Source organism: Drosophila innubila, chromosome X (genome assembly GCF_004354385.1).
Source record: "Drosophila innubila isolate TH190305 chromosome X, UK_Dinn_1.0, whole genome shotgun sequence".
NCBI lineage: Eukaryota > Metazoa > Arthropoda > Insecta > Diptera > Drosophilidae > Drosophila > Drosophila innubila.
In genome coordinates this window covers 40,300,495-40,325,310 of record NC_047626.1, presented here as the reverse complement: position 1 = coordinate 40,325,310, position 24,816 = coordinate 40,300,495, and the positions used below count along the sequence as shown (strand labels likewise).

General features: G+C 38.8%; 1 long non-coding RNA gene across 1 annotated transcript; it reads left to right on the top strand.

Annotated features, from left to right (window-relative positions):
- The first annotated feature begins 2,337 nt into the window (after positions 1–2,337).
- LOC117789415 lies at positions 2,338–19,382 on the top strand. Its single transcript, XR_004617907.1, has 3 exons — positions 2,338–2,348; positions 4,742–4,746; positions 19,284–19,382. It is a non-coding gene; the product is annotated as an uncharacterized LOC117789415 (long non-coding RNA).
- The last annotated feature ends 5,434 nt before the right edge of the window (positions 19,383–24,816 follow it).

Sequence of the window (24,816 nt, the reverse complement as noted above, 5' to 3'; positions counted from 1 at the left end):
TATAACTTATAATGATTACGGTCCATGGTTTATTCAAGAAAAATATTAGAAGTTTCTTTTTTCCACGCTTCAATTCCGCGAGCGAAGCGAGCCGGGGGTTGGCGATCGAAGTGAGCAGGAGGCGGAGCCCCCTATATATCTATATATATATACAATTCTTTGTCCAGTACACTCATTCACTCATCCATATATCATCGTACAGGCCAAACGGCTCAAGATACAAGTTTAAAGTTTTGGGACAACAAATTTATGACAATTTCATCGGGAGATAAGGCTGCGTTTTGCCAAATTCGACCTGTAAGTGCGTCAAAATGGAGTTCAAAGTTTGTATTTTAGTTTACATGAAAAAAGTTTGGTCAAGCGCGGCACTTAGTGGCAAAGTAGTGCAGAGGATGGTCTGTTAGACTCACGCGCAAGGCTTCACGGGTTCATGACCTGCCGGCTCAGCCCAGGCAAATATTAGTTTTTTTTTTTAATTTCTTAAATCAAAATAGTAGAGTTTGGTCATGCGCGGCATTCAGTTTCAAAGTAGTGCAGAGGATGGTCTATTAGACTCACGCGCATGGCTTCACGGATTCAAAACCTGCCGGATCAGCCCAGGTAAATTGTACTTTTTTTTTTTTTTGTAATTTATTGTTATTCGTATTTTTTTAAATCAAAATAGTAGAATTTGGTCAAGCGCGGCATTCAGTGGCAAAGAAAATGGTCTGTTAGACTCACGCGCAAGGCTTCACGAGTTCAAGACCCGCCGGTTCAGCACAGACAAATATAAATTTTTTTTTTAATTTATTGTTATTCGTATTTTTAGACCCCGTATTTAAAAAAAGTACAGGGGTCTATTGGGTTTTTTTTTAACGAATATGTGCGTAACAGGCAGAAGGAGGCGTGGCAGACCCTATAAAGTATATATATTCTTAATCAGCATCAATAGCCAAGTCGATATAGCAATTTTCGTCTGTCCGTCTGTCTGTCTGTCTGTCTGTCTGTCTGTCTGTCTGTCTGTCTGTCTGTCTGTCTGTCTGTCTGTCCGTCCGTCTGTATGAACACCTAGATCTCAGAGGTCTCTATATTGCAAGCAGATCAAGTTTATTTAAAAATTTGGCCAAGCCCAGTTTATAGCCCACAAATCGAAAAATTATATCCAAATTATAAGAACAATTTAAAAGCTAGTGACACCAAATTTGGTATGTAGATTCCTCAATTTTGAAGACAGATCAAGTTTGTTTCTTTTTTAATCGGACCACTATATCATATAGCGCCCATAAGAACAATCGGTCGAAAATTAAGTTTTAGTATGAAAAACTTTTTTGTTTTATGAGATATCGTAATCAAACTGATACAATAAGCATATAAGTAGGTTTTATATACCCTGTCCAAAGTTGCTTCAAATCAGATCACTATAACAAATAGCTGTCATAGGACCGCTCGGGCGAAAATCAAGTCTTAGTATGAAAAACTTTTTTGTTTAATGAGATATTGTAACCAAACTGATGCAATAAGCATATAACTTGGTTTTATATATCCTGTCTTAAGTTGGTTCAAATCGGATCACTATATCATATAGCTGTCATAGGACCGATCGGGTCAAAATCAAGTCTTAGTGTGAAAAACTTTTTTGTTTTATGAGATATCGTAATCAAACTGATACAATAAGCATATAACTTGGTTTTATATATCCTGTCCAAAGTTGGTTAAAATCAGATCACTTTCTCAAATAGCTGTCATAGGACCGATCGGGCGAAAATCAAGTCTTAGTATGAAAATCTTTTATGTTTAATGAGACATCGTTACCAATCTGATAGAATATACATTTAAGTTAACTTAATATTTTTAAGTTTTTTCCATTATTAGTTTTTGCCATAGTAAGTACGGGGTCTCCGACAGTCGAGTATGCTCGACTGTAGCACCGGCCCACCAGTTTTTCTTTACTTCTGATGGATCAGTAATCAGTACCAGCTAAATGACATGATACCTTCTTATTCAAATCAGACTACTACGCTTTTCACCGTTCGTACGAAGCAATTATTATCAGTTATTAGAGAAGAATTTAAAATTTTTAGCTGTTAAAAAATTTCCTGCTGAATATAATAAGTAGCAACAAATTTATATAAGATAACATTTTTTGAAAGATAAAATAATAGTTATATTCACGCAGCCAGATTTGGCGGGAAAAAGCCGGATTTGGCGGGGAAATTCCAGATTTGGCAGAAAAATTTAAGACTTGGCATGCAAAAGCGAATCTGTGAGTTTGGTTGAGATAACTTAAGCAACAGATCAGATTTTCATACTAAAGCTTAATTTGATCCCGATTGTTCCTATGTTCGATTTTGACCAAATTGTTATATATCGTAAAATTTATTAAAATGTTAATAAAATGAAATTAATAAATACAAATAAAATCTTTCTCGGTCTGGGTTCGAGCTCCAGACCCCGTGCCCGTGAGTCTACGACACCATCCTCTTCACTACCTAAGTACTAAGACCGCTGCAAACAACAATAAAAAAGCAGAATGTAGCAAAATATTAGTTTTGATTTAAAAAAATACGAATAACAATAAATTAAAAAAAAAAAGTATTATTTGCCTGGGCTGAACCGGCAGGTCTTGAACCCGTGAAGCCTTGCGCGTGAGTCTAACAGACCATCCTCTGCACTACTTTGCCACTGAATACAGCGCTTGACCAAACTCAACCACATGTAAACTGACGCACTTACAGGTCGAATTTGGCAAAACGGCAAGGTCGTACGTCAAACCGTTTGGGCTGTACAATGCTAAGAAAGTCAATTGGACAAAGCGATATATGTGTATAGATTATAATTCAATGTTAAGAAAGTCAATTGGACAAAGCGATATATGTGTATAGATTATAATTCAATGTTAACCTAAATTATCAATTTCAGTTGTGACATGTAAACTTAAACTTTAATATAAGTGACTAGCGCCTTAATTTCCAAGCTTTGCCTTGTAGCGTTAGGAATCATATCGTAAATAAATAAATAAATAAATGAATCGGATACCAAGCTTCTCCGGAGCACTAAATTTTGTATTTTTAATTAATTATAATAAATCCATTATAAACCAAACAATACTACAAGGCAACGAAACCTATATTGCCATAAGCTCAACAAAATAAAAAAAATAATTTGTATGCTAAAAGTTAATTTCCACCTAATTTTTCCACTATATCATATAGCGCCCATAGGAACAATCGGTCGAAAATCAAGTTTTAGTATGAACAACTTTTTTGTTTAATGATATATTTTAACCAAACTGTTGCAAAAAGCATATAACTTGGTTTTATATATCCTGTCCAAAGTTGGTTAAAATCAGATCACTTTCTCAAATAGCTGTCATAGGACCGATCGGGCGAAAATCAAGTCTTAGTATGAAAAACTTTTTTGTTTTATAAGATATCGTTACCAATCTGATAGAATATACATTTAAGTTAACTAAATATGTTTTAGTTTTTTCCATTATTAGTTTTTGCCATAGTAAGTACGGGATCTCTGACAGTCGAGTATGCTCGACTGTAGCACCGGCCCACTAGTTTAGTTTACGTTTTGGCGATTTCTGACAAAACGGCTCTAGCGATTTTTATTAAATTTGGCAGAGGGGCTTGGATGATATTACCTGTCTACTGAATCTACACGAGGTAAAAGTCTAGTGACGAAAGCATATTCCAGCCGCAAAATTTCTGATATCCAATTTTGTGACAAAAAAAAATGAAGTTAATATCATAGCTCGCAAATAACTGTTGACCGTTTTTTTTCTTGCGCTCTCGTTGCGAGCACAACCGAAAAAGTGCATACTCTCTCGCTCTCGCTCTGAGCAAGAGACTCTTGCTGTCTTCATTTATGTTTTCTGTTGAGCTCTTTTCGTTGAGCTCTTTGTATGTCGCTCTTTCAATGAGCAGTGCGTAAAGAGCGAAACGAGAAACGCTCGCACAATGAGACTCAGCAAAAGACCGATTGACCGAAAAACTCAACGGTAACGATCTTCACATTTATTTTCGTTGTTGTAAAAAAAAATAAAATAATTTTTTTAATAGAAAAATTTAAATATATTTTCATTTATATTCCATTTAAAACTATAATGAGTTAATTCACGATCGCAATTAATATATTTCGTCTGCAAAGCAGACGCTTAACAATTTGCTTGCCTATGCGTGTGAATGTAAACCAATACATACGCAAAAGACTTTTTGCTTCACTGAGTCTTGCCCGCTTGTCTCATAAAACATAAAAGATTTTCATACTAAGACTTGATTTTCGCCCGATCGGTCCTATGACAGCTATTTGAGAAAGTGATCTGATTTTAACCAACTTTGGACAGGATATATAAAACCAAGTTATATGCTTATTGTATCAGTTTGATTACGATATCTCATAAAACAAAAAAGTTTTTCATACTAAGACTTGATTTTGACCCGATCGGTCCTATGACAGCTATATGATATAGTGATCCGATTTGAACCAACTTAAGACAGGATATATAAAACCAAGTTATATGCTTATTGCATCAGTTTGGTTACAATATCTCATTAAACAAAAAAGTTTTTCATACTAAAAGTTGATCTTCGACCGATCGTTCCAATAGGCGCTATATGATAAAGTGGTCCGATTAAAAAAAGAAACAAACATGATCTGCCTGCAATATTGAGGAATCTACATACCAAATAAGGTGTCACTAGTGTAGTTATATTAAAATGGGACACTAGTTTCTTTAGAGTTTTAAAAGTGAGAGCAACAGTTGTAATTAACAGCAACAGTTAATTATTACTAAACCCAAGGCTGAGCAGTTCTCAGGAGCAGCGCTGCCTTTTGTATATAAGTCGTTTTATATATTACATATAAAACGAGTATAGATATCTTATGTATAAGCGGCGAAAACGTCGTTGGTGGGACAGAGCGTATTGTGTACGTATGTAAGCGGTCAATGCATGGGACTAATGCTGACGCGGCTTGTTTGTAGTCAAGGCATTCTGTGCCGATCATATTTCGGGCACTTGGACTGCACTTGAATATGACATATGTTTATGCAACAAAGACTAAGTGTCTTTGCCTTTCAGTATTTATGTTTATAAGTATATATGAAGTACATACTGGATATATTGCTGAGTACAGTGAGCTATCGATACGTGCACACTACATCTCCCTCCTTTTGAAAAATAACGGAATTATATGTAGTTATTTTTAATTTATGTATATGAAGTTTTAATTTATGTATATTAATATATGTTTTGATTTTATTCTTAGAAAGTACATGTATTTCAATAAAATAGAAAAATAGTAAAATTTTACTTTTGTTTTTATACGTAACTTTTTTTTTTTTTTTTTTTTTATCAAATTAATGTTTGAATAACTTTAGCCTATTCTTATTAACTTTCTGAGGTTTCTTTTTTCCAATATCGATTACAATATTGTTTTTATCTTCTATTTTTATTACTTTGTATGGTCCTAAATATTGATTATCTAGCTTATGTCCTGAGTCGTTCTTAAGTAGTACTAAATTTCCTATTTCTAACTTTAAGTCATTAACTTTTTTATCATATTCTATTTTTCGTTTTTGTTTTTCTATTTCAATCATAGATATTACTCTTTTATATGCTATCTGTAATTTAAATTTAAACTCTTTTGCATAATCGTCTAAATTGTATATAGGATCTATTTGTGATAAAGTGTTAAATTCTGTAAATTGTCTTGGTAGTTTAGCGTAAACAAGTTCATAAGGACAGTAGTCATGTACTGTTGATGGGGTAGTGTTAAAACAATATGTGAAGTAATTCAACCAATCATCCCAATCATCTTTGTCTATAGAGATGTATGAACGAATGTATTCGTTGAATGTTCGATGTCTTCTTTTTACCGTTCCTAAAGTCTGGTGATGATGTGCTGTTGATAATATATTACTTATCTTCATATATTTGCACAAGTCATTAATAAGTGAATTTTTATACTCAGTACCCATGCTTGTTTGAACGTCTTCATAGGACCGTACTTTAGTATAAATGATTCAAATATTGCTTTGGCCACTGTTTTTGCGCCTTTATCTGTTACTGGTATCGAAACTAGATATTTTGTAGGGTCGCATATTATAGTTATTGCATACTCATTGCCATTCTCAGTTCGAGGTAATGGGCCGATGGTATCAATTAAAACAGTGTCAAAAGCTTTGTTTGGGGTATTTGTTATTATCATTGGAGCCTTTGTATGTGTTGTAGTTTTAGCTCTTTGGCAGTCTACACACGTTTTTACATAGCTTTTTATGGTTTGTATCATTTTGGGCCAATACTAAAGTTTCTTTATTTTTGATAGGGTACGCGTAATCCCTGTATGGCCTCCCTTCCATTGGGTCGTTATGATATCTTAACAGGATTGCATTAATTTGACTTTCGTCATTCTTGTCTACTTGTGTCACTTTTTGTAATAGCGCTATTTTTATATTTAGTAAATGTTTATTGCCCTTATTTTTAAATTCATTTATAGTGACAAGTTGAAAAATTTGTTCACTTGGTGACATCTGTATGTTAATGATTTTGTGTATCCCGGCTTCTGCAATAAGCCTTTGAAAAAATTGACCTAATTTTTCATTAGAATATAAATCTTTAACTGAAAATTGTGAAATAATTTGTTTGCCTCGTTTGAGTAAACATTTGAAATTATTCATTTTTATTTTTACAAATTTCTTTACGTCGCTATTGCTAACGACTTCGTAGACATTTTTTAATCTGCGCAGATGTTTTCCTGTCTTTTTGATGACCTTGTTTGGACTATCAATATGTTTCTGTTCATTTGTATTAAGTCTTCTACATTTATGCGAGATAATGCATCCGCAACATGATTATCCTTCCCCTTGAGGTATTCGACTGTAAATTGATACTCTTCTAAATCTAATCTCATTCTAGTCAGCTTTGAAGTATGATTCTTCATAGAAAATAAGTATACTAGTGGTCTATGATCTGTTTTTACTAAATAATGCGTTCCACAGATATATGGTCTGAAGTGTTTTATTGCCCAGTGTATAGCTGCTAATTCCTGTTCTGTAGTCGATTTATTACTTTCTCCCTGCGTGAAAGCTCTTGATGCATATGCAATTGGTAGTTGCGCACCGTTGCAGTCTTGTGTAAGTACTGCACCACATGCATGTTTACTTGCATCTGTGGTTATGCAAAATTCTTTGCTAAAGTCAGGGTATTGCAATAATGTTGGCTTCATTAATGCGGTTTTAAGATATTGGAATGATTCTTCACATTTGAATTGAACATTTTTCTTGCACAGCCTTGTCAAGTGACGTGAGTATTGTGCGAAATTATTAATGAATCTTCTATAGTAGTTACAAAAAGCGACGAAACGTCGTGCACTATCCGGATCCGTTGGAGTTGGATAATTTTTAATAACATCATATTTTTTATCATACGGAAGGATTCCATGGTCCGTACATTTATAGCCAAGGAATGTTACCTCGTGCATAAAGAATGAACATTTCTCCGGATTTAGTTTAAGGTTGTGTTTTCTACAAAGCTCGAATATGCTTGTTAGATTTTTGAGCATGTGCTTTTCAGAACAACCAATAACAACTAAATCATCCATATAAAGAAATGCTTGCGATGGTTCTAGGCCAGAAAAAGCAAGTTGCATCATTCTCATAAATGAATTTGGGGCTAATTTAAGACCGTATGGTAATCGCGTGAAGCGATATGAGCCAGTGTTGGTGGAAAAAGATGTTATATTTCTAGAATTTTCTTCTAGTTCAAAATGATGGAAACCAGACATTAGGTCTAGACACGAGAAATATTTCGCTCTTCCCAATTGATCTAGGATTTCTTCTATTCTAGGTAATGGATATTTATCTGCCAAAAGTTTTTTATTTATTTGCCTATAATCCACTACTAGACGCCATTTTTTTTCTTTTGAATTTGGGAGTGATTTCTTAGAAACTAAGAGAAGTGGGCTATTATATTCTGATATAGACGGTTCGACTATACCATTTTTAATCAATTTTTCTACCTGTCTATTTATTTCTGGTTTTTCTGTTTCCGCATTTCTATAGTTTTTTATGTATACTGGAGTTTTGTCTGCTTATCTTAATTTTTGTTTGTAAAAGTTGTTACTTGAAATTGCTTCTGATTCTAGACCAAATATGTCACTGTATTTGGTGCATAATTCAGTAAGTTCTGTTTTCACATGGTCTGGGATTTTTAATTTGTTTAAGACTTCATTAGTTCTATTGGTTAGGTTTTTATTGAATGATATAGTTTCGTAACTTTCTATTGATTCGAATTCAATGTTTGGGTTTTCGATGTTTATATTCATATTTGTTCTATTCAAAATACGAACTATTGCTTTTTACGATGCTGTTAGCTATAAATACCCCAGGATGAATTTCCTGATTTGATACTAAAACAGCATCTTCATTTGTCTGAAGTGTGATTTTTCTCATTACTTCCGACCTTGCTGGCAATAATATTGAATTGTCAATAACACTGTGCAAGAGTGGCACATGTATTTGGTATTTAAGTGATTGTGGTTTTAGTATGAATTCATCGTTGTGATAATCTAATATGCAATCGAATTTTCGAATGAAGTCAAGTCCCAAGATTCCGCCACACGGTATGGGGAATTCATTATTAACTATTTGGAAGTCATGACTGATTATGAAATAGTCGAAGAGTAAATCAATCGTTGCTAGTCCAATTGATTGAATTGTTCCCTGACCAATTCCTGTTATATGTGTTTTGAAAGTTTGATTAATTTCAGAACATATGCTATTATCTTTAAGAATTGATATGTTAGCTCCAGTATCTATTAGTAATGTTAATGTGTTATTATTTTTTTGGTTCTGTATTTTTATTATACTGCTGAGATTAAGATTTATATTAAACACTTTTATGTTCTGTTGCTCAAGGGGGTTTGGGCATTTTCCGAGCTACTTTGTGTTACTCGTACTTGATTGTTACTTCTATTATTACCTCTATTGGAGCCGCCTCTGTTCGAGCCGCCTCTAGAGTTATTGTTGTTGTGATTGTTTTATTATTGTACCTTTGGCCGCCTCTGTTGTAGTTACGGCCTCTATAATTACCACGACCACGATTTCCACCGCGCTGTGGGTAATTTTGGTAATACATAATAGTATTAGTCTCTTCGGCTATTTCATTGGCTGTTTCAATAAATGTAGCTATTGATTCGTCCATTGTGTTGAATTGACGAGAACGCATAGCTTGTTCTAGTGTATTTTCTTTTTTAATATATGCTCCTTCTAGAGACTTAACTTTTCTATCTCCTGGGTATACACGTTGGGTGTTTTGTTTTTCTGGGAAAGATTCAATAATCGTGCAGATATATTGTCGATTGACTCACCCTTAACATTTGTTTTAAGTTTGTTTATGATCTGATCAATTGTACTCTCATTGCTAATTATATTCCTGGCTGGTCCTTTTAGTTTTCTTTTTATTAAAGATACAGCTAAGTTTTCATGCGCGCCCTGTATTGTTTTTATAATTTCCAATGCATCTATGAAACTACGCAGGTTTTCAGCTCTACCGCTGAAATCCGGTATAATCCTCGATGGTGTGTTTATAAATTCAATATTAGTTTGCGTCATGATTACTGGTTTTTGTTCGACAGTGCTGGAGTTCGTGTTGGATTCTGATAAAGAATTATCTTCGTCTAGTTCTGGTAAATTTATTACCGCAGGTATAGTTAAGTCTTGTAGATCTTTTTCTTCAACTTCCGAGTCAGTGTTATTTTCTGGTTCATCTTCTTCTGTTCAATCTATGTCTTCCTGATCTATTGGATTTGGTTCTTCACTAGTTCCCACTGTCAAAAGGGTGTTCAAGATTGTCGGTATCGATATATCTAGATTTTACCTCCTTTGGACTGATAATAAATTTGACCTGAATTTTACCAATAATTTAGATACTATTGACCAGTGTGATCGATTTAGCTTTTCTCTGTTGTTATGTATTAGTATTCTTGCTTCATTAAAACAGTCTACTAATATCTTTGCGTGTCTATTTAAAGTTTTTGGGAGAATATTTCTATTTTGTGAGAGACATTTATTGGATCTATCAAAGGTTTTCTTAATTTCTTGAAGGTTGGCTTTTATTTGTTGCCATTCCATATCTGTTTTATATCAGGATATCTAATCATGAAAAGATTTTTTTTTGTTTTAAATTTTGTTTTTGTAATTAATTAGTTAGTTAATGTTACTTTTATTCTTTAATATTGAAATATGTGTACATGACTGTATAAACAAATTTATTATACTCTTGTGTTTAATATTTATTGTAAAAGAAAGTCTAGCTCATTCACTAGTTTCTTTAATAATCTGATTATCTCAGCATTGCGTTTCTTTATACGCAGTTGTTTATTCTTAATTATTTTCTTTTTGTAGGTATTCATTTTTTTTTTTTTTTTTACTTTGCCTTTATTTATTGAATCTTCTCCAAGGGAGACTTACAATAAGTTTATCAAATCTTATATTTAAAGCTTAACTAACAGTCATGTTGACTTAATATGATCAACGGTGCCCCAAGGGTTTATTGCTGGGCTGGAAGGTCGTTTCGTTTAAGGCGGGTTCGACTGCAAGCCCGAGTTAACCGTTGAGCAAGAGGATTTGGGTGCAAAGATAGCTTAATGTTGTAGCTCGCCTTCTGTCTTGCTATCTCATCTTTGACGTATATAACGTTTAAATCTCTATGAATGTTCTCGTTTCGAACATACCATGGTGCTCCAGTGATAGTCCTCAAGATTTTTGATTGTGCTCGCTGTATGATATCAATATTGCTACTGCACGCGTTTCCCCACAGCTGCGAGCCGTAGGTCCACACTGGTTTTATGGTGGAATTGTAAAGTAGGACCTTGTAGTCCAAGCTGAGAGGAGATCGGGGGCTCAAAAGCCAATAGAGATTATTGGCTTTCAGTTTAATCTGCGTTTTTTTTGCTTCAAGGTGACGACGCCAGGTGAGCCGCCTATCAAGATGAACGCCAAGGTACGTTACTTCTTTGGCTTGTGGGAGTTGCGTATTAGACAGTGCTAACGGAGGACATGTTTGCATGTTAAGAGTAAACGTGATGTGCTTACACTTTTGTTTATTTATTTTAATACGCCAGTCGGCAAGCCATTTCTCTACTACCGCCAAATGTTCAGCTAGACGTGCTGTTGCTTTAATGGGGCATCTGGAACGACTAAGAATTGCGGTGTCGTCGGCAAACGTAGATGTTGTTAGCCGCTCGTTTATGGGGATGTCCGCTGTTTAAATTACGTATAATGTTGGTCCCAATACACTTCCCTGGGAAACTCCAGCTTCAATAATATGATCATCAGATGTAGTAGAGTTGCATCTCACTGCGAAGACTCTATTGTAGAGGTACGACTCGAGAAGCTTATGAGTGTACACTGGGAGCGTCGATTTGATTTTATGCATGAGACCTTCAAGCCACACTCGATCGAAGGCCTGGGAGACGTCGAGGAATATTGCGCTGCAGTATTCCCGATGTTCGTATGCTGTACGTATTTCTGATGTTATTCGGTTAACTTGCTCGATAGTTCCATGCTTTTCTCGGAAGCCAAATTGATGTGTTGGGATTGTGTTGTGTGTTCTCAGATGAGGAATTATGCGCGTCAAGAGGCATTTTTCAAAAAGCTTAGACAAGCACGGCAGTAGGCTAATTGGTCTGTACGATGATGGTATTGTATGATCTTTCCAGGTTTGGGAATCATTATAATGACCGATTTCTTCCATTTTTTTGGGAAGTAGCCGAGTGTTGTAATCGCGTTGAAAAGTTTACAGATGAGGGAAATAGCACAGCTTGGAAGTTCAATGATCATTTTTTGAGTTATTAGATCCCAGCCTGGAGCTTTCTTTGGTTTCATCTGTTCTTTTATGACTTTTACAATTTCATTTGGACGAAATTCAGGTGGTTCAGGTTCGCCAGAACCATCAGATACACAGGATGATAGTAAAAACGAATTTGTTGCGGGATTTGGTTGGAATACATTATAAGCAGCAAATGTGTTGGCTCTGTCTTTGTCGCTACGGGCCCAGCAGCCTGAGGAGTTTCTTATAGGCGTTACCGTTTCGATCGGCACACTTAGCGTAGGGTGAGCCCTCCACAAAGGATGCTTGGTACTGGTTGGTGATAATTGCTCTATGTGGCGGCGTTGGGCATCTGCTTCTTCATGCTTAAGAGCTTTGCTGAGTCTGCGTGAAGCGTGTTTTGTAGATGGCAAACGGTGAGACTGCCATTCACGTCGCAATCGTCGCTTTTCCAGAACAAGTTGTTCTATTTGAAGATTAGTTTTACGTTTATTGGTCTGCACATGCGCGCGTTGTGGAGTAGAGATCTTAGCTGCTGCAACAAGTACAGATTCTAATAATTCAGCAGAGCAGTCGATGTCCGCTTCGATGTTGAACTGCGGAGCAAGATCGAGGTGAGAGCTAACGCATTTCTTGTACTTGAGCCAGTTGGTTCTGTGTGTTGTGAGTCTTTTAGAATATTCCACATATTCCGGGGATTGGAGTAGATTTAGTAACACGGGGGAGTGGTCGGATGAAAGATCCGAAAGTGTTACGGCGCTTATCAGATTGCGTGGGATGTTTTTTGTCACAGCAAAATCTATTAAGTCTGGTTGTTTGTTAGGGTCTGCTGGCCAGTATGTATGACTACCCGGGGAAACATAGTTGAGTTTGTTGCTTGATTTTATGATTGCGTTGTATAGCTGCCTTCCTTTTGCGGTCACAAGGCGAGAACCCCAGTGCGGGTGTCTCGCATTATAATCTCCTGCTGTCCCAGTGAATTGTAGAATTGCATGAATTGATCTTCAGAGATTGTAAAGCGGGGAGGACAGTATACAGCGGCAATAGTAAGATTGCTGATGTCCGATTGTACAATTATAGATGTGGCTTGTAGATAGTTTGCCGCAAACCTTTTGTGGAATTCGTGTTTGATGCGGTTTCTTATTAGAATACCGGTTCCGCCGTGTGCTTTTCCATCCGGGTGATCTGTGCCGTAGAATATGTATCCACGTATTTGAAAGTTATATTTCTTAGTAAGGTGCGTCTCAGAAAGCAGCATTACATTAATGTGATTGTTGTATAGGAATTAGGTAAGTTCAAGTTTATGCCGTGAAACACAGTTTGCGTTCCACAGAGATATTCGTAGAGGCGCCATTGATTATTTGGATTGTTGAGATGCAAGCATCTGTATCAAGGTGTTTTGATTTTGCATAGTTGATCTCATAAACGACATGAACTCCATCATACTTTGTTGTAGGGTGAAAATCATCGCTTCAATAGAGCTTTGTGACTGCTGCATGGGCTGCTGCGCGTTATCCATACTCGAATCTTCTTGTATTACCCTTGGGGGCGCTGCTGAGGGAGTTGATTTTTGAAGGCCAGATTTTAAAGCATTAGCGAAAGATATGCCGTTGACAGTGTTTGCGAGACCAAATGAGGACCTGGCTGCTTTGGCGAAGAAGACGTCGGGTGTAGTTTTGGATGCTATAATTGCACCTGGCAGGTGCGGATGGCGCGCTGTTGGTACACGTCGGATGCGGCTTTTTAGTTCTTTGTACTCTGGACAGCCTCTGTAATTAGCAGTGTGATTTCCACCGCAGTTTCCGCACTTTTCTGTACTAGGGTCATTCTAGTTGACTTGGCAGGAATCAGGGCCATGGGAGTCTTCACAAGCTACACATACCGAACGCAGCGTGCAGTACGTCCTGGTATGCCCATATTCCTGGCAGTTTGAGCATTGAACTGCACCATTCCGTTTGTTTGGTTCCTCAACAGTGATCCGGCGATGCAGCAGGAGCTGTAGTTTGTAGATCGGGTGCACTTCATTTTCTTTGGAGCTTTACTATCTGGCTCCAGCTCAACTTTGAAGAGGTTGCGGTATTTTGCTTTTGTTTAAAATGTTTGTAACTCTCTTAGCGAGAAAGCCCTTCTCTTTTAACGCACTTGCGACCTCGGAAGGGGTTACATCCGGTTCAATACCTTTAAGTACAACCTGCAGGCCCTTGCTGCTTTTTAGTTGATAAGTGTAGAAGTTTTTCTGAGCTTCATTTAGATACTTGGAGATTTTACGGAAATGCTCCTCGTCTTTTGATTGAAGCTTGATTTCGTGAATGTTCCCTTTAATTAAAGGAACGACATGAAAATTGTTGTTTCCTACTAGGTCAACGATCTTGTTCACGAATGCGTTGGATATCTTTTCCCGAATGTATATAGGTGGAGGCTTTAGTTTCTTTGGTCCATTTCCTGCTTCGGTAGGCTGGTCGTTGACAGTATCAGCCAGCGGTGCAAACCTATTGATGGTGTTTACTAGGTCCCCAGCAGTTTGGTTTGAGTCACCGCGGTTAATTTTTGATTTATTTTCCCGTATTTTTTGTGGGCTAAGTTTTCGCTTTATTTGAATGTAGCGATCCATTCCGGTCTGCCTAGCCGGACCCGCTGCTTTTGACGCTGCGCTTGCAATCAAAGCAGTAGTTGAGAGAGCTTGCGCTTGGTCAGCAAAAGATGGTGCGACGACTGTTGACACAGTTAACGTTGTTGTTGCCGTAGCGTTAGCTGCAGCGACTTGTACGGGCAAGTTATGTGGTGATAGTGGATTCCGCGGTGATGTGGTCGGCAATGGTGAGGCACACTCTTCGCTCCAGGTATCTTGGCATCACAGTTGACAAGAGGATGAGTTATGTACGGCACATAAACTCGTTTAAATCCCGGCTTACTGGAGTCGTTGCGGCATTGGCGCGCGTACTTCGAGTCGACTGGGTTGTCAGTGCCGGACTCATGGTGCCTTGTGCAGTATTTGGTTCCTCGGTATGGCATGGCACAACGGACCGTCAGATTTTGGCCAGGAGGACACTAATTGCCTGCCAGAGGCTTATCCTTCTAGGATGCCTCCCGGTATGCCAAACAGTGTCCACAGCGGCACTGCAGGAGCTTGGTGGTGCTCCCCCGTTTGTCTTGGAGGCCATGAAATTGGCAATCAAGTACAAACTTAAAAAAGATGGCGTTGCTTGACGAATGCTTGCTAAGGGAGTGACAGCGCAGATGGGATGACGGTGTTAGCGGACGGGTAACATACGAGTTTTTCCCGAGCGCAGGCTTCGTCTATCTAAGATGAGACTTTCACTTTACGATGCACGCTGGATTTTTGCTGACTGGCCATGGATCACTAAATGCATTTCTACACGGAAGAACTCTGAGCGAGACGCCCGCAAGTGCTTGTGGTGCTGAACGTGAGGATTGGCTACACGTGCTATGTGTATGCCCACTCTATGCAGATCTGCGGTTCCTCGATGGACTTGGAGTGCACAACGAACGCGGTGTTTGGAGCGTGTCTGGAGCGACGGAGACCCAGGAGAGGATGCAACTGCTGGACACATTTGCCCATGCCGTGTTTACAAGGCGTTGGCAAATGCTGGAGGAGGTAGGCGTTGGTGGGTTGCCAGTCCCGAGCTGAATAATCTAAAACTGGCTTCACCTGTGTGGTTGGCGGGTCTTAGAATACTACCACAGTGCATCTCTGCTTGTCGTATAAAGCGACTAAATGAGGTACCAGGGCTGTCAGTCCCGAGCTGAATAAGCTAAAACTGGCCTCACCCGTGTTGTTGGCGGGTCTTAGAATATCACCACAGTATGTAACCGCTTGTCGTACGAGACGACTAAAGGTGCACCATGGATCACCCAGCGTTCAGGCTTGTCGGAGCCAAATGGGGAGGGGACACCGATCCCTTTAAAAATACGGTACCACGGTTTGAGAGAGTTTCTCCAAGACTTCTCATTGAGGTCGGCCCCCTAAGTGAGGTCTATACGTTCGAGACTCGCAACGGACGGAGCGATATCGATATAACAATCGTCAACAACGCAGCATCTATGTTGGCCACATATGACTGGAGAGCGGATGAGTGGGAGTTGAGTGATCACAGCATTATCACGGTTGTGACAACGCTCCACCCGGAAAACCCAGTTGAGAGCATAGCTCCTATGCCATCCTGGAATCTCTACAATGCACGTTGGCGATTGGCTAGGAGGATAAGGGAGCTGCCCGAGGATCACATGGAGACGCCGCTGAACGACCATGTTTCTGCACTGCGCTTGATTGTACACGATGTGTGCGATCTTGTGTTGGGCCGCAGACGACTGCGAGCCAATTTGGTGGAATACCGAACTATCCGCTAAACGCCGAGAGGTCAGGAGACTGAGACGCAGGCTACAGGATGCTCGTCGTCGTGGACACGGACGGAATGCATGCTTCTCAAAGGTTCTCTTTCTGCCAATAGACCCCCCTGGGTTCGATTTGGTGGAGGAAACTTGAAGTATGTTGATGAATATCGGTATCTTGGCATCACAGTTGACAAGAGGATGAGTTATGTACGGCACATAAACTCGTTTAAATCCCGGCTTACTGGAGTCGTTGCGGCATTGGCGCGCGTACTTCGAGTCGACTGGGTTGTCAGTGCCGGACTCATGGTGCCTTGTGCAGTATTTGGTTCCTCGGTATGGCATGGCACAACGGACCGTCAGATTTTGGCCAGGAGGACACTAATTGCCTGCCAGAGGCTTATCCTTCTAGGATGCCTCCCGGTATGCCAAACAGTGTCCACAGCGGCACTGCAGGAGCTTGGTGGTGCTCCCCCGTTTGTCTTGGAGGCCATGAAATTGGCAATCAAGTACAAACTTAAAAAAGATGGCGTTGCTTGACGAATGCTTGCTAAGGGAGTGACAGCGCAGATGGGATGACGGTGTTAGCGGACGGGTAACATACGAGTTTTTCCCGAGCGCAGGCTTCGTCTATCTAAGATGAGACTTTCACTTTACGATGCACGCTGGATTTTTGCTGACTGGCCATGGATCACTAAATGCATTTCTACACGGAAGAACTCTGAGCGAGACGCCCGCAAGTGCTTGTGGTGCTGAACGTGAGGATTGGCTACACGTGCTATGTGTATGCCCACTCTATGCAGATCTGCGGTTCCTCGATGGACTTGGAGTGCACAACGAACGCGGTGTTTGGAGCGTGTCTGGAGCGACGGAGACCCAGGAGAGGATGCAACTGCTGGACACATTTGCCCATGCCGTGTTTACAAGGCGTTGGCAAATGCTGGAGGAGGTAGGCGTTGGTGGGTTGCCAGTCCCGAGCTGAATAATCTAAAACTGGCTTCACCTGTGTGGTTGGCGGGTCTTAGAATACTACCACAGTGCATCTCTGCTTGTCGTATAAAGCGACTAAATGAGGTACCAGGGCTGTCAGTCCCGAGCTGAATAAGCTAAAACTGGCCTCACCCGTGTTGTTGGCGGGTCTTAGAATATCACCACAGTATGTAACCGCTTGTCGTACGAGACGACTAAAGGTGCACCATGGATCACCCAGCGTTCAGGCTTGTCGGAGCCAAATGGGGAGGGGACACCGATCCCTTTAAAAATACGGTACCACGGTTTGAGAGAGTTTCTCCAAGACTTCTCATTGAGGTCGGCCCCCTAAGTGAGGTCTATACGTTCGAGACTCGCAACGGACGGAGCGATATCGATATAACAATCGTCAACAACGCAGCATCTATGTTGGCCACATATGACTGGAGAGCGGATGAGTGGGAGTTGAGTGATCACAGCATTATCACGGTTGTGACAACGCTCCACCCGGAAAACCCAGTTGAGAGCATAGCTCCTATGCCATCCTGGAATCTCTACAATGCACGTTGGCGATTGGCTAGGAGGATAAGGGAGCTGCCCGAGGATCACATGGAGACGCCGCTGAACGACCATGTTTCTGCACTGCGCTTTATTGTACACGATGTGTGCGATCTTGTGTTGGGCCGCAGACGACTGCGAGCCAATTTGGTGGAATACCGAACTATCCGCTAAACGCCGAGAGGTCAGGAGACTGAGACGCAGGCTACAGGATGCTCGTCGTCGTGGACACGGACGGAATGCATGCTTCTCAAAGGTTCTCTTTCTGCCAATAGACCCCCCTGGGTTCGATTTGGTGGAGGAAACTTGAAGTATGTTGATGAATATCGGTATCTTGGCATCACAGTTGACAAGAGGATGAGTTATGTACGGCACATAAACTCGTTTAAATCCCGGCTTACTGGAGTCGTTGCGGCATTGGCGCGCGTACTTCGAGTCGACTGGGTTGTCAGTGCCGGACTCATGGTGCCTTGTGCAGTATTTGGTTCCTCGGTATGGCATGGCACAACGGACCGTCAGATTTTGGCCAGGAGGACACTAATTGCCTGCCAGAGGCTTATCCTTCTAGGATGCCTCCCGGTATGCCAAACAGTGTCCACAGCGGCACTGCAGGAGCTTGGTGGTGCTCCCCCGTTTGTCTTGGAGGCCATGAAATTGGCAATCAAGTACAAACTTAAAAAAGATGGCGTTGCTTGACGAATGCTTGCTAAGGTAGTGGCAGCGCAGATGGGATGACGGTGATACCGTACGGGTAACACACGAGTTTTTCCCGAGCGCAGGCTTCGTCTATCTAAGATGAGACTTTCACTTTACGATGCACGCTGGATTTTTGCTGACTGGCCATGGATCACTAAATGCATTTCTACACGGAAGAACTCTGAGCGAGACGCCCGCAAGTGCTTGTGGTGCTGAACGTGAGGATTGGCTACACGTGCTATGTGTATGCCCACTCTATGCAGATCTGCGGTTCCTCGATGGACTTGGAGTGCACAACGAACGCGGTGTTTGGAGCGTGTCTGGAGCGACGGAGACCCAGGAGAGGATGCAACTGCTGGACACATTTGCCCATGCCGTGTTTACAAGGCGTTGGCAAATGCTGGAGGAGGTAGGCGTTGGTGGGTTGCCAGTCCCGAGCTGAATAATCTAAAACTGGCTTCACCTGTGTGGTTGGCGGGTCTTAGAATACTACCACAGTGCACCTCTACTTGTCGTATGAGGCGACTAAATGAGGTACCAGGGCTGTCAGTCCCGAGCTGAATAAGCTAAAACTGGCCTCACCTGTGTGGTTGGCGGGTCTTAGAATATAACCACATTATGTAACCGCTTGTCGTACGAAACGACTAAAGGTGCACTATAGATCACCCAGCGTCCAGGATTGTCGGAGCTAAATGGGAGGGATACCGATCCTTTGAAAATTCGGTGCCACGGGTTGAGAGAGTTTCTCCAAGACTTCTCATTGAGGAAGCGTTGCGTTTCAACGCAGGAGAGAAGTTGCTAGATGCTTCGCCTTGTACCAAAAGGGAGTGTGCAGCCGATAGTGTACACTAATTTGGAACCGAGGAGATGGAAGCCACTGCTAACATCTCTTAGGGGCGTCAGTTTGGCGCATTGTACCAAACTCGCTGTATTATGTGCTTGCATATTCGAATACCGTGGTCGTAATTCTTAATTGTAGCACGCCACGTTAAATAAATCGGAGAGATCCTTTGATTCTGTCAACATCTACCATCTACCATCAATTTTACGCCTGGCGACGTAAAGGGTAGACAAGTGAAAATCTTTTTGTGAACTTTTTTTGTGAAAAAATTAAAATGTTGCTCGCTATTACGGAGCATAACAACAAAATGATTAGCAATTTTATGCTCTCGCCCCAGAGGTTCACAACAATCTCATCCATCTCTGCAGACCACTTCCCCATTAGCAGTTGATTTATTTCCAGCTATTGATCAAAATAAACGAATTATTACAAATAAAATGTATATCATTTTTTACTTACATGACGCGGACATTTCGAATTTCTTATTCTTCTTGTTTTTGCCGTTCATTTAAGTTGACATTGTTTACATCAGCGGTGGGCAAGCCCTTGCTCTCGCTCCTCCCAGTGCTCCGGCTACAACAACAACTTTTGACGCTGCGCGCAAATCATTTATGACCCCCCAATATAACGGGGAGATGGTAGAACAAATGGAAAATTTCGGCACGGATAAAACTATGGGACCATCACGAGAATTGATGGTAGGTGGCAGATCCTTATTGTACTCGTCTAAATATGCTTTCTATCTTCTGATTGCTATACCACCTTTCCAATTGCATTCATGCGTTAGTGGTTCATGATCTGTGTAAATCTTCACCTTCGAGCCCCCATACAAATAGCTACGCAGTGAATTTACTGTCCATGTTATGGCCAACATTTCTTTTTTTGCTGTTTCATATCCTTCTTCTGTTCTAGAGATGAATGATATCGGCTTATTACGAGTATACTGTGCATCTGTTTGTAAGGACGAGTTCTTAATTAAAGTCAGGGTAGTGCAATATTACTTCATCGGAGATTAGGCTATTTTTTAATTTGTGAAATTCTTCTAACGCGTCGTTATTTAATTGAATTGGTTTTTTGGCTGAAGCCAAAAAACGCGACCGTCTTCTCCTCTCAATATAGTCGACCTTAATTCTTTCAATGTCTTTGCGAAAGGATAATTAGCAATGGCTTCTACTTTATCTGGAGCATCTGTTGTAAGGACGAGTTCATAATTAGATTCAGGGTAGTGTAATATTACTTCATCGGAGATTAGGCTATTTTTTAATTTGTGAAATGCTTCTAACGCGTCGTTATTTAATTGAATTGGTTTTTTGGCTGAAGCCAAAAACGCGACCGTCTTCTCCTCTCAATATAGTCGATCTTAATTCTTTCAATGTCTTTGCGAAAGGATGATTAGCAATGGCTTCTACTTTATCTGGATTCGTTTCTATACCCTTGTCTGAGATCACAAAACCCAAGAGCTCTACTTCCATCTTAGAGAACTCGCATTTATTCAACTGGCATTTAATATTTGCTTTGTTTAATGTTTCGAAATCTGTTTAAAATTGTCTTTATGTGTTTCTTCGTCTTTACTGAAATCAATTATGTCATCTATATAAAAATAACAAATTTTCCCATATGGAAGGTGCGTTTTTTAATCCAAAAGGAAGTCGTGTAAAAAAGGCTGCTTTTTCGATATGTTTTTCTTTCAAAAGGATTTGGGTGAAAGACCTCGCTAAACCGGTTCGGTTTGGGTTTTTAAGCAATTCGAACCGGATCATTAACCGAACATTTGATATTGTATACTCCGTGAACCCGAACCCATTTCTTAAATAAAAGGTTCGGTTCGAAAAATAAATAATTACATTCTTACATTTTAGTATGGGGTATATTAATAAAATGCGGTTTATTTAAAAAAAAAAAAAAGTACCATATTTTTCAATGATTTTGAGCATAATTTTATTTCAGCGGCTTATAACGAATTTTATAAAATTATTTTTTTTTTTTTGAAAAGCCAAAAAAAAATGTTTTTTTCGACAAATGAGCCGAATTAGCCATGCCCGTTTGTCTATATCTCAGAGACTATAAGAACTAGAGCTTTCAAATTTAACAAGTCAACTGCTCTAGTATCGCGATTGAACAGCTTTATCTTATTGCCACGCCCACTCACGATCCCAAAATCTAAAATGGCTTGTATTATGCACGAAATGATAGTAATACCACAATATACAATAACAAAATAACAATATGATTTATTTTGTAAAACAAAAAACAAATGCGCTTAAAGAAAAATCAAGACCATATGTATAAGAGCATACAATTTTAGAACTTTACGTCTTTTTTACTCTCCATTCCGATCAAGCTTGTGATGTTTAAATTTTTTTCCTTAAAAACTTGCATAATTCCATTTGTTTGCTATTGGAGTCCTCAGCGTCAACTTTTATGTGACCCAACAATTTGCTTTGCGGTTCCTTAAGAATCACAATATGGGATTCCTTTTGTATTTTAGGATGGTATTTTCCATTAATTTCTTCCCGTGTCAGAGCATCATTTGTTCTGCCATCGAACGAAAATGCTAGTAAAGCGGAGTCATTCTGCTTCATACGACGCACGAGCTCCCTGCTCTTCATTTTTTCTCGAGCCACTTTGCATTTGTCCATAACAATTAATTCCCCATTTTCATCATTAAAGCCAATATCTTTAAACAAAGCTGTAGCTAAGCAGGAGGCAACTCTGTCTGAAATGCCGAATCTATCACACATAATCGCGAAATTAATTGTGTCGTATCTCTTAGTGTAAGGTCCTCTTTTGTTCAAAATGAGTTCTCTTGAAGCTGGCATTGCAAATTTGAGTTCATTTTCGACATTCATTTGTGAAGATTTGGGTCGATACGAAGGATCAAAGCTGGCTACGAACTGGCTTGATTGTTGGTCTTTGGTATGTAGAACGAATTCAAATTGTATTTTTTTCTGCTGGTGTGCTGGTCAATCATGAACATTTTTAAATTATCCGCAATTAATCCACAGGATAATGGCATTGTTCTAAGGCAACCACATTTAGCAACATAAAACACGTCTTTTAATGTCATCTCAAATTCAGAAACTGCATTGGATCTAGACATGTTCCTCACCACTCCTTGGTATGCTTTGAGAAGTTTATTTAGCTTTTTTCTTAATTAGCTGAATATTAATTTTTCCCATATTTCAGTAATTTTAGTTGCTATTATCGACGTAAAGCTTGCATACGATAGTTTTTTCTTTGTTTTTCTTTTCTCGATCACTTAAGAAAATAATATTTCAAAACATTTCTCCTTCTACAACTTCGTAATTACTGTAAAAAATATTTTAGATTATGGGGGCGTGAGTGGGCGTGGCAATTAGATAAAGCTGTTCAATCGCGATACTAGAGCAGTCGACTTGTTAAATTTGAAAGCTCTAGTTCTTATAGTCTCTGAGATAGAGACAAACGGGCATGGCTAATTCGGCTCATTTGTCGAAAAACATTTTTTTTTGGCTTTTCCAAAAAAAATAATTTTATAAAATTCGTTATAAGCCGCTGAAATAGATTTATGCTCAAAATCATTGAAATATATGGTATTTTATTTTTTTTTTTAAAACATCGCATTTTATTAATATACCCCATACTAAAATCTTTATGCTTGTCAGCGGGATCTAGAATTCATTTTAGACCCATAGTTTCTTGGTGAAATATTCTTAGAATTCATCATAGTTTTCGATTTTGGAATTTTGATTACCCCGTTTTTCTCACCCATACAAATTGACCCGCCTAATATATATATATATATATATATATATATATATATATATTTTTTTTTACATTGTTTCCTGCCTGGGTTTTTGTATGGTTTTCAGGCCATACTCTAATCGGGCAACTTTTGTATCGCTCAATTTTACAATATATTTTAAAGAATTAATAAAAAAAATATGCATCGTAGTGCAATTAAAAAAAATTATGCACGCAGTGCATTGGAATAAAAAAAATATGCGCTCTTGGAAGCGCTGCACAGTGGGGCAGATCCTCATTTTGCGTTGCAAAAATCATATCTTTTGAACCGGTGAAGATATTTTCAAAATTTAAAAAGCATTTGATAGAAAACTCTTTAAGCTTTAAAATGGGTGCTTGCACAGGGTGTTTGGCCCACAGGGCGATTCAGGGTTGTTGACCAAAGTTGAAAAATATTTTCGGTGCATTTTTGACATGTAAAATTTAAAAAAAAACCAATTTTTTGGTGTTTAGTATATTTATTTTAATCTTATTTCATTATTAAACAATATTTTTTAACATATTAAATAGTTTTAATAACCTAATAACAAAAAAAAAAAAAAAATTTTTTTTAATATTCTATGAGCTTAGCTGTGTATATATTTATTTTATGCCTGATTTTTTTCAAAATATTCATCAACATTTGGATTAATATCTAATAAACTTATCATTTCGGAACTATAATTATTTTCTTCGAAATCCTTTCGTGATTTAACATGTCTAAAGGATGAAACAAGTGGATCTGAAGAGGCCGACAGCATATTAAAAAGGTCTTCATTCTGTCTCTCACGTGAAATCTTGCAAGTATTCGTGTACCTAAATTTTTTATATTCCTTGTTTTTGCATTCCTGTGCTTCTTCGGACAACTCTCCAAGCGGTAGGCATTGGTACTCAATTAAATCTGCGCCATGATCCAAAATCCTGTGAACGGTAGGAGTAAGCAACTTCTTGGGGTACATTTCAATCAAAAGTTGCTTTGTTTTTGATGCATACTCTTCATATTTTGAGCAATTTATCATTTCCTTAGAATTTATGACATTAAGGATAACTGACAACCTTTTAATAATGTCATTGTGAACACCTGTTATTTGAGAGGTCACTTCATCATTGGCGAAAAATCTTCTGGACGTATTCCCATCATTGGTATTTCCATAATTGTGCTTTGGGTAGTCCACCTTTAATCCAAGCCTGTTAGTAAACTCGGCTTGAATAATCTTTTTCCGGTCAGCTCTGATTTCCTTCTCTGTTTGTTTATCGTCATATTTTTCTCCTGGCCGTGGAATTGTGTACGCAAGCTTTAAAATAAAGTCCATACACTTTATTCTACAATGTAATGGAGAAATTCCATGCTTATAGCATTCCTTATCCTGGCAACGAATATTTCGAAACATTTTGAATTATTTAAAGCCATGATTACACTTCACTTATAGTACTGACGAAAATTTTCTGAATTATATTTAAAAATACTGTTCAAGAAAAAAGCAGCTCCAGATAGGTAATGGCTCTTATGATGTCAAAAATGAACTGTCTAACAACATTGACTGCATTTCATTAAATAGTTTTTTTTTTTTTAATTAGGTAAAACATTTCATTAAACAGGTACATACTTTCTTTTTAATTAGGTAAAAAACAACACCTAGTTTACCCAATATTGCCTTTGAATCATTAAATAGGTATTTCCTTTTTGACTAGGTAAAAACTAAAACCCTATTGAAAAAGAATAGGCAGTGATTTCCATTCATATTGCATCAGAACGGATAAAAGTTCGTATAAATTTCCTCCACTATTGGTTTTACCTGCAATACATACCTGCTCAAAATTTCC